Source organism: Mus caroli, unplaced genomic scaffold, assembly GCF_900094665.2.
Source record: "Mus caroli unplaced genomic scaffold, CAROLI_EIJ_v1.1 scaffold_8693_1, whole genome shotgun sequence".
Classification (NCBI taxonomy): domain Eukaryota; kingdom Metazoa; phylum Chordata; class Mammalia; order Rodentia; family Muridae; genus Mus; species Mus caroli.
Genome location: NW_018390066.1, coordinates 52,388 through 66,244, shown reverse-complemented (window position 1 = coordinate 66,244; position 13,857 = coordinate 52,388).

The following is a 13,857-nucleotide window of genomic DNA, read 5'->3' as shown; positions in this document are numbered from 1 at the left end:
TGCTGAACATTTTTTCAAGTGCTCTTCAGCCATTCGGTATTCCTGAGGTGAGAATTATTTGTTTAGCTCTGAGCCCCATTTTTAAATTTGTGAAACACATGAAACTCAAAAAGAACGAAGACCAAAGTGTGGACACATTGCCCCTTCTTACANTTGGGAACAAAACACCCAGAGAAAGAGTTACAGATAAAGTGTTTGGAGCTGAGGTGAAACGCTGGACCATCTAGACACTGCCATATCTGGGGCTGCATCTCATAATCTGCTTCCAAACGCTGACACCATTGCATAGACTAACCTGATTTTGATGAAAGGATCCAGATATAGCTGTCTCTTGTGATACTATGCCGGGATATAGCAAACACAGTAGTGGATGCTCACAGTCAGCTCTTGGATGGATCACAGTGTCACCAATGAAGGAGCTAGAGAAAGTACCCAAGGAGCTGGGGGGAACTGCAACCCTATAGGTGGAACAACAATATGAACTAACCAGTACCCCCCGGAGCTCATGTCTCTAGTTTCATATGTGTCAGAAGATGGCCTAGTAGGCCATCAGTGGAATGAGAGACCCATTGGTCGTGCAAACTTTATATGCCTCTCTACAGGGGAATGCCAGGGGCAAGAAGTGGGAGTGGGTGGGTGTGGGAGTTGGTGGGGGATCAGGTGGGGGACTTTTGGGATAGCATTGGAAATGTAAATGAAATAAATACCTAATTAAAAAAATAAAAATAAATAAATATTAACAGTAACTGGGAATATTTAGTTATGGAGTTGATATAATTAACTTGCCTATCTCTTTAAAACTGTATATGTAATAAACATTCAGTATGTGTCATTTTAATGGAAGTTTTCTATTTTAGAATCATCTGTTGTATTATAATAAAATAACCTTGAGAATAAATAATGAAGCTTTGGGGAAACAAGCTATAATAGCTATAGAATTTTAAATAAATAAGATTTATTGAACATAACAAATAATTATTATTTCCTGGAAATTACCATACATTATTGAGTGTTTCATTGTGGCAAATTGACACAAATGTAGCATGTACTTTGCTGGTATCGGTACCTCCATGACCTATGTCTGTTGCCCATCTTGCTGCTGACTCATTCCTCCATTGAATCCACCTTCTTCTCCCTTCAAGACATTCTGTGTCATGCTCAATTTGCAACTCAAGAATGATATTTTTCTTTAAAAATTCTAAATATAGGCTTCACATTTCCTTTATTCCTTTATGCCTTCCCAATTCCTTTATGTCTTTTTAGACAAATAATTTCTCACTTTCTTCAATTTTTTACCTTTAGGTCTATTCATTTATTTTATTTATATATATATATATATATATATGCATATTTTATTAATAATTATTGGTTATTTTCTTTCTTTGCATTTCAAATGTTAATCTCATTCCATGTTTCCCCTTCAAACCCCCACAGCACAATCCCCTCCCTTCTGATTTTATGAGGGTGTATGCTCACCCATCCACCCATTCCCCCCTTACTGCTCTAACTTTTTCTTAAGCAATAGCATCAAGCCTTCATGAGACTTAGTGCCTCCCCTCCCATTGATTCCAGATAAGCCCCCCTTGTGTTATATATGCAGCGGGAGCCATGGGACTCTCCATGTGTATTATTTGGTTGGTGTTTTAGTTTCTGGGAGTTTTGGGGTGTCTGGGTGTTTGGCATCATTACTCTTCCTATGAGTTGGCAAACCCCTTCAGCTCCTTTAGTATTTCTTTAACTCCTCCACTGGAGTTCCTGTGAACATTCAGTGGTTGCCTGCAAACATTTGTATCTGTATCTCTCAGGTTCTCATATTGTCTTTCAGGAGACATCCATAGCAGTTTCCTGTAAGCAAGCATTTCTTGATATCAGCAATAGTGACTGGGATTGTTGACTGCATATGGAATGGATCCCCAGGTCGGACAGTCTCTGGATGGCCTTTCCTTCAGTTTCTGCTGTACTTTTTTTCCCTGTGTTTCCTTTAGACAGGAGAAATTCTGGGTTAAAATTCTGAGAAGGGGTGGGGTGGATCCAACCCTCAACTGGTGGCCATTCCTAACCTCTGGATACGGTTTGTACTGCTCTCTCCCCTTGGTTGGGCATTTCAGCTATTGTCATCCCAGTTTTGTCCTAAGAGCCGTTTGCTTTCCTGGAATCAGGGACTTTTTGTTAGCTATCCCCAGTTTTCCACCTCCCATTGCTACACACCTCTCTTTAATTTATTGANCCCTTGTATATCTCCCTCATCTCCCCTCACACTTGATCCTGCCCCTTTTTCTTCTCCCCTTCTCTCTTTCTCCCAAATCCTTTTCATCNTCTACCTCCTGTGATTATTTTGCTTCCACTACTAAATAGGACTGAAGCATCCACACTTGGTCTTCCTACTTCTTCAGCTTTGTATGGTCTGTAAGTTGTATCATGGGTATTCCAAACTTTTTACCTAATACCCACTTATCAGTGAGTATATACCATGTGTTTTCTTTTGTGACTGTGTTACCGCACTCACGATGACTTTTTCTAGTTCCATCCATTTGCCTGGGAATTTCATGAAGTCATTGTTTTTAGTAGCTGTGTAGTACTTCACTGTGTAAATGTACCACATTTTCTGTATCTATTCTTCTTTTGAGGGGCATCTTGCTTGTTTCCAGCTTCAGGGTATTATAAATAAGGCTGCTATGAACATAGTGGAGGATGTGTCCTGGTTATATATATAGGATGTGTCCTTGTTATATGTATGAACATAATTTGGTTATATGCCCAGGAGTGCTATGTCAGGTTCCTCAGGTAGGACTATTTCCAATTCTCTGAGGAACCATCAGAATGATTTCCAGAGTGGTTGTACCTGTTTACCATCTTCGTGAAATGGAGGAGTGTTCCTCATTCTGTACATCCTCCCCAGTGCCTGCTGTCACCTGAGTTTTTGATCTTAGCCATNCTGTCTGGTATGAGGTAGAATCACAGTGTTATTTTGATTTGTAATTCCTTGATGACTGAAGATGATGAACATTTCTTTAGGTGCTTCCTGCCCATTCAAAATTCTTCAGTATAAAACTCTTTATTTAGTTCTTTACCCCACTTTTGTTTTTTATAGAGTTATTTGGTTCTCTGGAGTCTAAATTCTCATGTTCAGGAAGGAGAATCAGAGAATAGTATAAGAAATAACCAATATGAAGGGAAATAAATAAGATACAAACAAAGGAAAGAACACAAAGAATTAAATAAAGTAAGTGTTTGTTGTTACAAAAAATTTAAGACAGTCAAACACTTAGCCAGTCTAAGTAGAAATCCATGAGAGAAAATCCAAAGTAACAAAATCTGGACTGTAAAGAGGGTATCAATTATCACTTAGAATCATAAGGGCATTCATTGAAATTTTGTACTCCATTAAATTGGAAAATCCAATAGAAATCATTAATATTCCTAATAAATACTACTTAGAAGGGAGGTGAAACATGGGTTTTCTGAGGGTAACTGGGAAAGGGTACAACATTTGGAATAGAAATAAATAAAATAACCAATAAATATTAAAAAATTAATATATACATATTAATTTTTTCTAGTATATATATATATACTAGAAAAAACAGAAACATGAACAGATATAAAGCCAAAACTTTTAGATTTTGGAATTTTTTAAAGTGGTATTCAAACTCTAAGATATTATTAAGACCACAATGTAAACTAAAATGTAATATGTTTGTCAATCTGGAATCCATCAACCTGGTCACTGAGAGATAAGGTTTCCCATAGGCACCCAGAACTTATAGTGGAGAATCATATTGAAAACTGGAGAAAAACTCTATTTGAGAATAGTTGCAACAATGGACAGTGTTGGTAATCTTAAATCATTTCTGCCAGGATACTGCTGTCTCTGAATGCAGATAAAGCAAAACAACTTTTTCAGAATTAGACTACAGGAAATTTAGAACTGAAGGCTAGCCTATTATTCACCTTTCAGAAATCAAAATACTCAGTTCAAATAATGTCACACCTACTTTTTAAAAACTTTAATTTTTTAGTTTTTTATTTAGACTCCAAATTTTATTTTCCTCCTGTCCCACCCTCTGACTCTTCCACATCCCGTACCTCCTCCCTGCCCCCAACTCCACAAGGAAATCCCCACTACCCACCCCCCAGATCTCTATACTTTCTGGGGCCTCCAGTCTCTTGAAGGTTGGGTGTATGCTTTATGAATGAACACTCACCCTGCAGTCTAATGCTGCATATGTGTTGGTGGATTCATATCAGCTGTTGTATGCTGGCTGGTTGGTATTCCGGTGTCTGAGAGATCTCGGAGGTTCAGGTTAATTGAGACTACTGGGTTTCCTACAAGGTTGCTCTCCTCCTCCTCTTCTTCCCGTTTTCCATATAGGAAACTCAGTGGTCAGCAGCTTCAGTCTATTGGTTGGGGGCAAATATCTGTATCTGAGTCTTTCAGCTGCTAGTTGGATTTTTCAGAGGCCAGTTACTATATGGCCCTTTTTTGTGAGTTCTCCATAGCCTCAATAATAGTGTCAGGCCTTAGGATCTCCCCTTGAACTGGAAACAACACTGGGCCTGTGGCTGGATTTCATTTTAGACAGGGTTCTCTCCATTTCCATTCCTGNAGTTCTTTCAGCAGGAACAATTATGGGTCAGAGTTTTGAATGTGGCATGGAAATCTCTTCCCTCAGTATTTTTTTTNAATGAAGAAAATGCAGTTGTGGGATTGAATGTCCTCTCAGTGCATGAAGNTTTGCTACATAATCATAAGAATCTTAGTTGTGAACCCTCGCACTGTTTGACATGCCATCATTACTTATTCCTAGAAATGGCTGTACTGGTACACACTATCTAAATTAGGCTGGTCTTGGGCACAAACTCTGTTTCCTTACCTATTTAGTCCTGGGATTAATGATGTTTGCCAAAAATTCTGTAGGGAAACTGTTTTTGTGTATGAATGGCTTTAATTGATTAAACAATTTTCTCTCGGTATCCATTTGTTCTTCATGAAACATAACTTTTTCCTAGGTAGTATTTGGAAACAAAGTGCTAGAATCCATGTATATATCAATTTTTTGGATATCTACCTTGTTTTAATTTTGTTCAAACGTGTCTGAATAAAATGATTTAGTAAAATTTCCTGCTTTTTGGTGAAAATCAAAGCTTTGGTGGAAACCTAGGTAACTCTTCCGAACTAAGGAGATCATGAATCTTAGAGGAGAATCTGGTGCTGACAATTTAATAAACCAGCATTATTCCTCACTACATGGTAAATATTTATCTCATACTCGCAAAAAAAAATAGTTGTCACAACTCTCAAGAGAAATGTGCCTTGAAACAGATAAGTTCAGTTACTGGGAAACAAACTGAACCAAATCCAGAGAATAGGAGATCATATGGTACCTATCTCTATCTGCTTCATCTACAGTACAATAGTTCATGAAGCTCAGAAGTCAAAGTGAAGGATCCTACAGAGATCCCAGGAACTAAGCCACCAACTGCTGAGTACACATAGAGGGTCCCATGACTCCAACAACATATGTAGCAGAAGATGGCCTTGTTGGACATCAATGGGAGGAGAAATCCTTTGTCCTGTGTAGGCTCCATGCCCCAATGTAGGGGAATGCCAGGGAGGGAAGTGGGAGTGGGTGTATGGGTGTTTGAGCACCCTCATAGAAGCAGGGGCAGGGAGAATGGGATAAGGGTTTCTGGAGGGGAATTCAAGAAATGGGGTAACATTTGAAATGTAAATAAATAACAAATAAAAATAAAACAAAGTTGAGGGCTGGTTGAAAATATGGCATGAGCCTGAGAAACAGGACATTTGCTGTGAGAATGCCTCTCCTACTAATGGTAGAAATATACTAATGGTAGAAATATACCAATGATGTCTCATCAATGTGGTACCTAAACAAAAATGGAAAAGGTGATGCTGATTGACATGGGAACATGGAAGTGTTTAACTTCATGAAAACTCAACAATATGCAGAGAATTACAGACAACCAAAGAATGCTGAAATTGGGAGAGATAATCTACCCAAGAGAANAGATTTTCANTTGGTAATACAACACCAAGAGTNCAGCCCTAAANNNTTTATNCATACANGTTATGTACTAAGTAATTTTTATTTATATATTTAGAACATTAATAAATGTATACTATGATATGAAAGTGTTTGAGGAGTGTGCATTGGAATGATTGAAGTGTTGAATGAAAAGGGGAAGTGATATAATTACATTTAATCTTAAAAGTAAAACGTATTTCTTAACAGTAAAACATATTTCTTAAAATTAAACAAGTTACAAAAGAAAAGTATTTTCCCATAATATTTTCATCTTATTATTATGAAATTTTTTATTAGATTATATTAAGTGTTCTGATGATTTCCATTGCTTCACGTGACAGCAAGTTTTTCCTTTTACTCCTAATTCAATAGAAATTAATTCTGACATGTATTAGTATGTTCCTTTGAGGAGTACTTTAAATTGGGGCAGGTTAGATGTTTCAAAGATAGGAAATTAATTGAGGGCAACTGTCTTAGTTAGTGTTTTACTGCTTTGAATAGACACCATGACCAAGGTAAGTCTTATAAAAAAAAAAAAAAAAAAAAAAAAAAAAACATTTATTGGGGCTGGCTTACAGGTTCAGAGGTTCAGTCCATTATCATCAAGGTTTGAGCATGGCAGCATCCAGGCAGGCATGGCACAGGCAAAGCTGAGAGTTCTATATCTTCATCAAAAAGCTTCTAGTGGAAGACTGACTTCCAGGCAACTGGGGTGAGAGTCTTAAGGTCACACCGACAGTGACATGCCTACTCCAACCAGGTCACACCTATTCCAACAAGTCCAAACCTCTACGTGGTGCCATTGACTGGTCCAAGAATATACAAACCATAACATTCCATTCCCTCGTACTCATAGACTTGTTCAAAAACATGAGTTTATGAGGGCNAAACTTAAACATAGCATAATGCAAATGCATTTAGTCCAACTTTCAAACTCGTCATAGTCTATAGGAGTCTCAACAATGTTAAAAGTCCAAAGTTCAAGGGCTCTTCTGAGACTGTTTCAACTAATTAACTGTAATCTCCAAAGCAAAGCAGGAAACCAGCTGGGCAAGCTTCAAACCCTGCATCACCATGGCTGATATCAAAGCAGTCTTCGGATCTCCATTCCTTTTTCATCTTTGTTGCCTGCAACACACTGCTTTCTCCTGAGCTAGTTCCACTCCCTGTTAGCAGCTTTCNTCAGCATGTATCCAATGGCTCTGGCATCTTTAACATCTTTGAGTCTCCAAGGTAATTTCAATGTTACAGCTTCTTGTTTCAGTGTCTGGCATACAACTTGGTCTTTTTGACTCCTCCTAAGGACTGGCATCACTTTTCCAGCTCTGCCCTATGTAGCACTCTAAGCTCAGGTTAATCCACTCCACTATGGCTGCTATTCATGGTACTGACATCTCCAATACACTGGGGTGTTCCACTCCAACTAGGCTTCACCAATAGTTTCTCATAGGCTCTCTTCATGGTGCCAGGCATCAAATCCTTTGCCTGACACCTTCAGTCCTGGGCCAACAGCTACAGCTGAGGGTACATCTTCTCCACTGGCCTTCTGTGACCTCTCACAGTGCCAAGCATCAGCTGATTTTCATGACACCTTCATGCCTTCAAAACCAGTACCACCTGGGTGACTCTTACACATTACCAAATCCAGCTGCAGCATGAGGTACAAACTTGGCTATCTCTGGAACACAGCTTCGTTGTGCTCCCAGAAAACAACTCCCAGATTTCAACCCATTGATGCTTGTCTCTTCTTAATCATTGCTAATGTCATAGCTCCAGCTAACCAGCATCAATTGTCCCAGTAGTTCTTTCATTCTTAACTCTAGAGCCAGAGCCACAAGGCTGATGCTGCCGAGTTCTGCTGCTTACAGGAACTAGAACATGATCCCCTTGTACTATTACATTATCACTAGCTTTATGTTTTCTAAATCCTTCACTGCCCAAGCTTGACTATTGTGGTTCTTGCTCTGTAGATTAACCTTGAATGCAGAGATCAGCATGCTTGTCTCATGGGATTATAGGTGTGTACCATCATGCCTTTATCTAAATTCATTTGGGCAGGATCTTGCCTCAAGCTACCACTCCCTTAATCTGTTATTTCCTAACACAGGATTTTGCTCCAATTCACTTCCTGGTATGCCTTTAATACTCGAATCATATATTTTATATTTTGCCTTTCTAAGCTTGCTATGCTTGTTCAAACTTCTCTTTGTCAGACTTAACCAGAGAACAAAGTCTCTGCTGGGCTTTTTTTTTTTTTTTCTGACTGCATAGCACTTTATTGCTAACTATCTAGTCATGTGGCCTGGGGCACACTTCCCCCAATTCAGCAGTGAGGGTGAGGGGAGCAGACAGGCAAGAGGGAAGCTCCAGATGAGGGAGTGATAGCTTCCCCTACAGCTCAGACCCCAGGCCCTTCCCAAAGCAGCAAAGGCCCCAGGGACCTTGAACAATGGCTTCCGGCCAGTCTCCCTAAATCACAACAGAAAACTAGGGCTTCCAAAACCCTCCATGTCAGAGAAGAAAGAAACCCAGGCTTGTGAGGAGAGCCTTCAGCTTCTCCTTAGTGGAAGCAGTACAACTCTACCACTCACCAACCTGCGCTGCCATGGCTCCAAAACAGGGCCACAGCCTCCAAGCCTGGGTGAGGGAGCCATGGCCCCTCCCAACTCTGAAACTGGGTGGACAGGTGGGAGGCAGGATGGAGAAGCAGGGTCACTAGAAGGCCCTTCCTCCCACAGGCTCTCACTGCCTCTTGTTCCTATGCATGTTCAGTTAACAGTCTGCCTCCCCCTGCTGGGACCTGGTACCCTGGACACATTCTGCTGGGCTTTTTTGAAACTTCCTTTGTCAATGCAATTAATGCAATTAATCCAGTTCTCTTCACCTTAGCCTCAGGCAGACTTTTAAGATAAGGGCAAAAAGTAGTCACATTCTTCACCAAAATACCACAAAAACTAGTCTCTATGCCACATACTGAAATTATTCTCCTTTGAAATCTCTTGGTTCAGGTCAACACAGTTCAAATTACTCCCAGTAACAAAGTCTTCCATATTCCTTCTAGGATGACCCATTAAACCCCATTTAAAGCATTCCACTGAGCTCCAAATCCAACGTCAAAAATCTACATTCTTTCAAATAAAAGCATGGTCAGGCCTATCACTGCAATACTCCACACCCTGACACCAACTTCTGTGACTGACTTCCAGGCAACTGGGGTTAGAGTCTTAAGCCCACACCCACAGTGACACACCTACTACAACCAGGTCGCACCCTTTCCTACAATGCCACATCTCCAAATGCTGCCACTTTCTGGTCCAAGAATATACAAACCATCACAGAAACCTAGACTGAGCCTTATAAATGATAATGTTTAGCAGTACTGTAGTTCAAAAGGTAAGTTCTCATTTCTGAAGATGCCTTACACTTTAGTTAAAGAACATAAAAAATTCAAGCTGGAAGCTTCAACTTTACTGGCTATTTTTAATACTCTTTGAAGTAATCATAAATATTTTCTAAGTGTGAGCCCTGAGAGGTATAACAACAATAAGGCTGTTGGAATAGTGCCATAACCATCCAAGGAGTAACTAATGAATGGGTTCATATGGACTGAAAATCCACTTCACAAAATGATACCCATTCCTAGAACCATTTCTAAGGGAAAAATATGCAGCTAGAAAGTTACATAAACTTTGGAGAAGGACCTAACAGTAATGTTTAATAAATCGCCATATTGATAATATTTCCTCTGTATTTCATTTTCATTTTAAAGAATATTCTGTGCCTCAATCCTCATAGGTGATTTACTTTTCACAATTTATGGTGATTAACTTGTGGACCTATAATCATTCAGAATGGTGGGAGTAAAAACTTTGGTATTTCCAGCTAAAATAAAACACATGTATTATACCTTTCATTCCAAGTCTCCAGAATCATCCTGGAAGATGTCAAAAGATATGTAAAACCAGACGTGGTCTATAAATCCACAGAANCAGGCTTTTCTCAGACAGAATAGGGTAGTTCTTCTCATAAATTCATTTGTTTTAACAATATGCACAAACCTTCCCCAAATCAACCTAAAAAAATCTGAGTGATGTAGAGGGTGTCAGGAAATTCCACAACTATCAGAACACNTACAGACAAATTTATGTCTTACCACTATTCATATTTCATTTTAGTTCACTAAGTAGAACAAGTGGTATTTTTTCTTCGTGGAACATAGGAAATTTGGAGGGAATAGTGGTGTTTTTTAAGAGATCGGAAAAATAATAATTGAAGGTGAATTTGCGTAAAACACTCATCCAAAAATAAAATTTGGAAGAGATATTTAAGTATTAATAGTTCTAACTAGTTTTATTTAAAAGAAGGCAGGTTGATTTTGCTGGAAATAGTCATTATAACCTGGTACCAGTGAGAAATTGAGACTTCTCCCACTTTCTCACAGATGTGTCTTAATCCTTTTAGGATCTTCCACAGCATACCAGGTCAGCTTTCAGGGATATTGAAAACTTATGCCTACTCAAAACACCTGATCTTTGTTAATTTTCACAACAAAATTTAGTGTATTTTTGTTATTAATCAACTTGAAGCTATTTATAAATGATTTTGAATCCTGAAGCTAACTCTGTCTTTGTCATTTTAGGTGACTTAAAAATTGCAATCAAGTAGGAAATAACTCAGACTTCTCTTTGTCTACTACTGAACTATTAAACACCAGATATCTTCTCTTAATAATATTGTTTATATATATTTTACTACATATATATTGAACATTATTAATATCCGAAAATATTAATATTGTCCAGAATATAATATTGGAACAATATTAGTAATATATATGAATATTTTCATACACACACACATATATATGTGTGTGTGTGTGTGTGTGTATGTGTGTGTGTGTGTGTGTGTGTATGGGAAAATATATGAAACTGGTCTAAACAGTCCTACAACATTTCCTTAACTAAGAATTTGGAAGTGTTCTAGATTCTGTTTATATCAATATGAATTCCTGTGATTTCATCACCACAGGTCTGGTATAATAGGACAGCACACTAAAATGCAGCATTGTTTTCCTCCATTGTCCTTAGAAATGTTCAGTGTGTGCTGTGCAGTTTATCAGTTTGTAATATCACTCAGAATTGAAAAGTTAAATTATAGTTCACAGAGGAAATGACTTTATATGAAGGAAATATTGCAGAGAAGNGAACNCAAAGAAAGGGACCATGATGGGACACATGGGACACCAACACTGAGATGAAGATGAATAAAAACTACTGGCCTGGAGAGGAATTGGGCATTTTCAGGTTTTTATTAAACCTGTTTCCAAACATAAACCTGGGGGAATGAAGTTCAAAATTTAACTCATTCTGCTTACAATTCCCTGCAGGTATTCACAGGATAAAGGATTTAGAATTTCCACTCATTACAGGAATCTGTGTAGATCAACAAATGATGAGTTTTCAGTGTCATGGACCTCATACAAGTTTTGTAATCTACCCACTCAGTACAAACTTTGGTTTAAATAATATTTTTTTATGCAAAAAGTTGTGGACGTCCTAATTTTTCATGCTCTAGTCCAAACAACTGACACAGTAAGATTTTTTATGATAGCAGAAATGTATACAACAGCAAATTCTTTGATACTTAATAGAGTCCTGCCTACAAGACAGGACAATGGTGGCTAAAAATTTGTGAGAACATTAAGCAAACAGTACCAGATTTATATGAATTACCAATCCACAAAATTGTCTCGGGGATACACTGTTTGCTTAATCAAGCATGAGAAATTAAGTAGATCAGGTACCTAAAAAACAAATCCTACTATTCACAAAAAGAGTAACGATATTACTTGTAATGACATTTTGTTAAACTCATAGTCAGTGCCTTACAAGGCCTACATCAGTATCTTTTTTCTTCTGTAGTTAGAAAAAATTGACAGATCAACAGCCCGATATTATGTGGAGAATAGAAAAGTAAGTATAAAACAGGCATCTCCATTAAATATAAGCCGCCCATGCCTTAGAAAGCACCATGGTAGATAAAGACAAATAAATGTAACAGCTGAGAACATGGAAGGCACCAAGGAAACAATCCCTTCTGCATCAACAGCAATGGCACTGTAGAAAATAGATATTTAACCAAAGGAATACGGTTCCCATGGATCTGCCCCATTTGGCGTCCTACTGCAGAAAATAGATGTGGACACAGACCCTGTCTCAAATCCTGAAGCAATGCTTGATTAATAACAATCTTGTAGTGCAAATGTCAGCAAAGAAGACTCATCAGGGAAGAAAACCTCTCTTAATGTTAGATCTGGTGGCCAGTAATATACAAGAAAGAGGAAATAAATGATTATGTATCATTGGAGGACCTTTTCTGAAAATGTCAAGCCAGGGTTCTAAGCATCAACAATGTTATCCAATTACATATGTATATATATATATATATATATATATATATATATATATATATATATATATATATATAAATGTTGCTGTTCTTGTTGTTTATTTCAATTCTGTTGTATTATTTTAACTTACTTTTTTGTTATTGTTGTTTTTGGTTTCTGGACCTTTTTGTTGTTGTTTTTTACTTGGGCCTTCAATTTCCTTGAGTTTTATCTTGTCATTTGAGGGAGTTAATAAATATAAAGTTAGAGTATGGTAGAATTTATTCTTTCTCCATTACTAGTTTGAGGTTAGGATAGTAATTCTTTTCTAAATATATATTTTATTTGTATTTTCTGTGTATGTATATTTGCCCAGTTGTGTGTCAATGTACCACATGAATGCACTTCCTATGGAGGCCTGAATAGGGCAGAAGATACACTGGAAAGGCAGTTACAAAGCATTGTGATTCCCAATTAGGGTTTTTATAACTTAACTAGGGTCCTCTATGAGATTAAGAAGTATTGAACAAGTCAGGCATGGTGGCACATGCCTTTAATCCCAGCACTTGAAAGGGGTAGACGCAGGCCGATTTCTGAGGTCGAGGCCAGCCTGATCTACAAAGTGAGTTCCAGGACAGCCAGGACTATACAGAGAAACCCCTCTCTCAAAAAAACAAAAACAAAAACAAACAAACAAAAAAGAAGTATTGAACAGCTGAGCCATCATTCTAGCCCCATTCTTTACTTTCTTTAAATTATTTTATTAATTTTGTTCCAGCCATTGGACACCTTTCTGGATCCCCCTCCTACATCTCCTCATCCTATTCCTCCTCCCTCTAGCCTCTCATAGAGTGCTTACTAACTTCCCCCTGTACCCCTACACCAGGCATCTCCCTTCTATGGAGCTTCCAGTATGTCAAGAATTAGGCATGTCTTCTCTTACTGAGGCCCGACCATGCATTATTCTGATATATATCAGAAATTTTGACTCTGGGTTGATAAGCCTGGCCCTCTACTTGAGGCTATGTCTATCTGCTGAACATGGACTATTTGCATTCCCTCCCCCCACTTTTGGGAAATTTGGCCAAGGTTTGACTCCACTGAGTCCTGGGAGTCTCTCAGCTCTCAGGTCTGTAGTACTTCCTTAAGGCTCCACCCACTTCCCTCCCCTGGTGGCTGCACACTTCAATTCATTCTCCTGGCTCTCCAATTCATTATCGCCAGCACCCACTCCATAAACAACTGTCTGCCTCCCCCCTGTGTTTTTTTTTGTTTCTTTGTTTGTTTCCCATTCTAAGTGGGATTGAAATATTTTCTGTTAGTCCTTCCTAAAGGTTGAACTTCTTAAGGTCTATGGAGTGTATCTTGGGTATTCTGTTCCATTTTGGCAAGTATCTACTTATCAGTGAGCACATACCATGC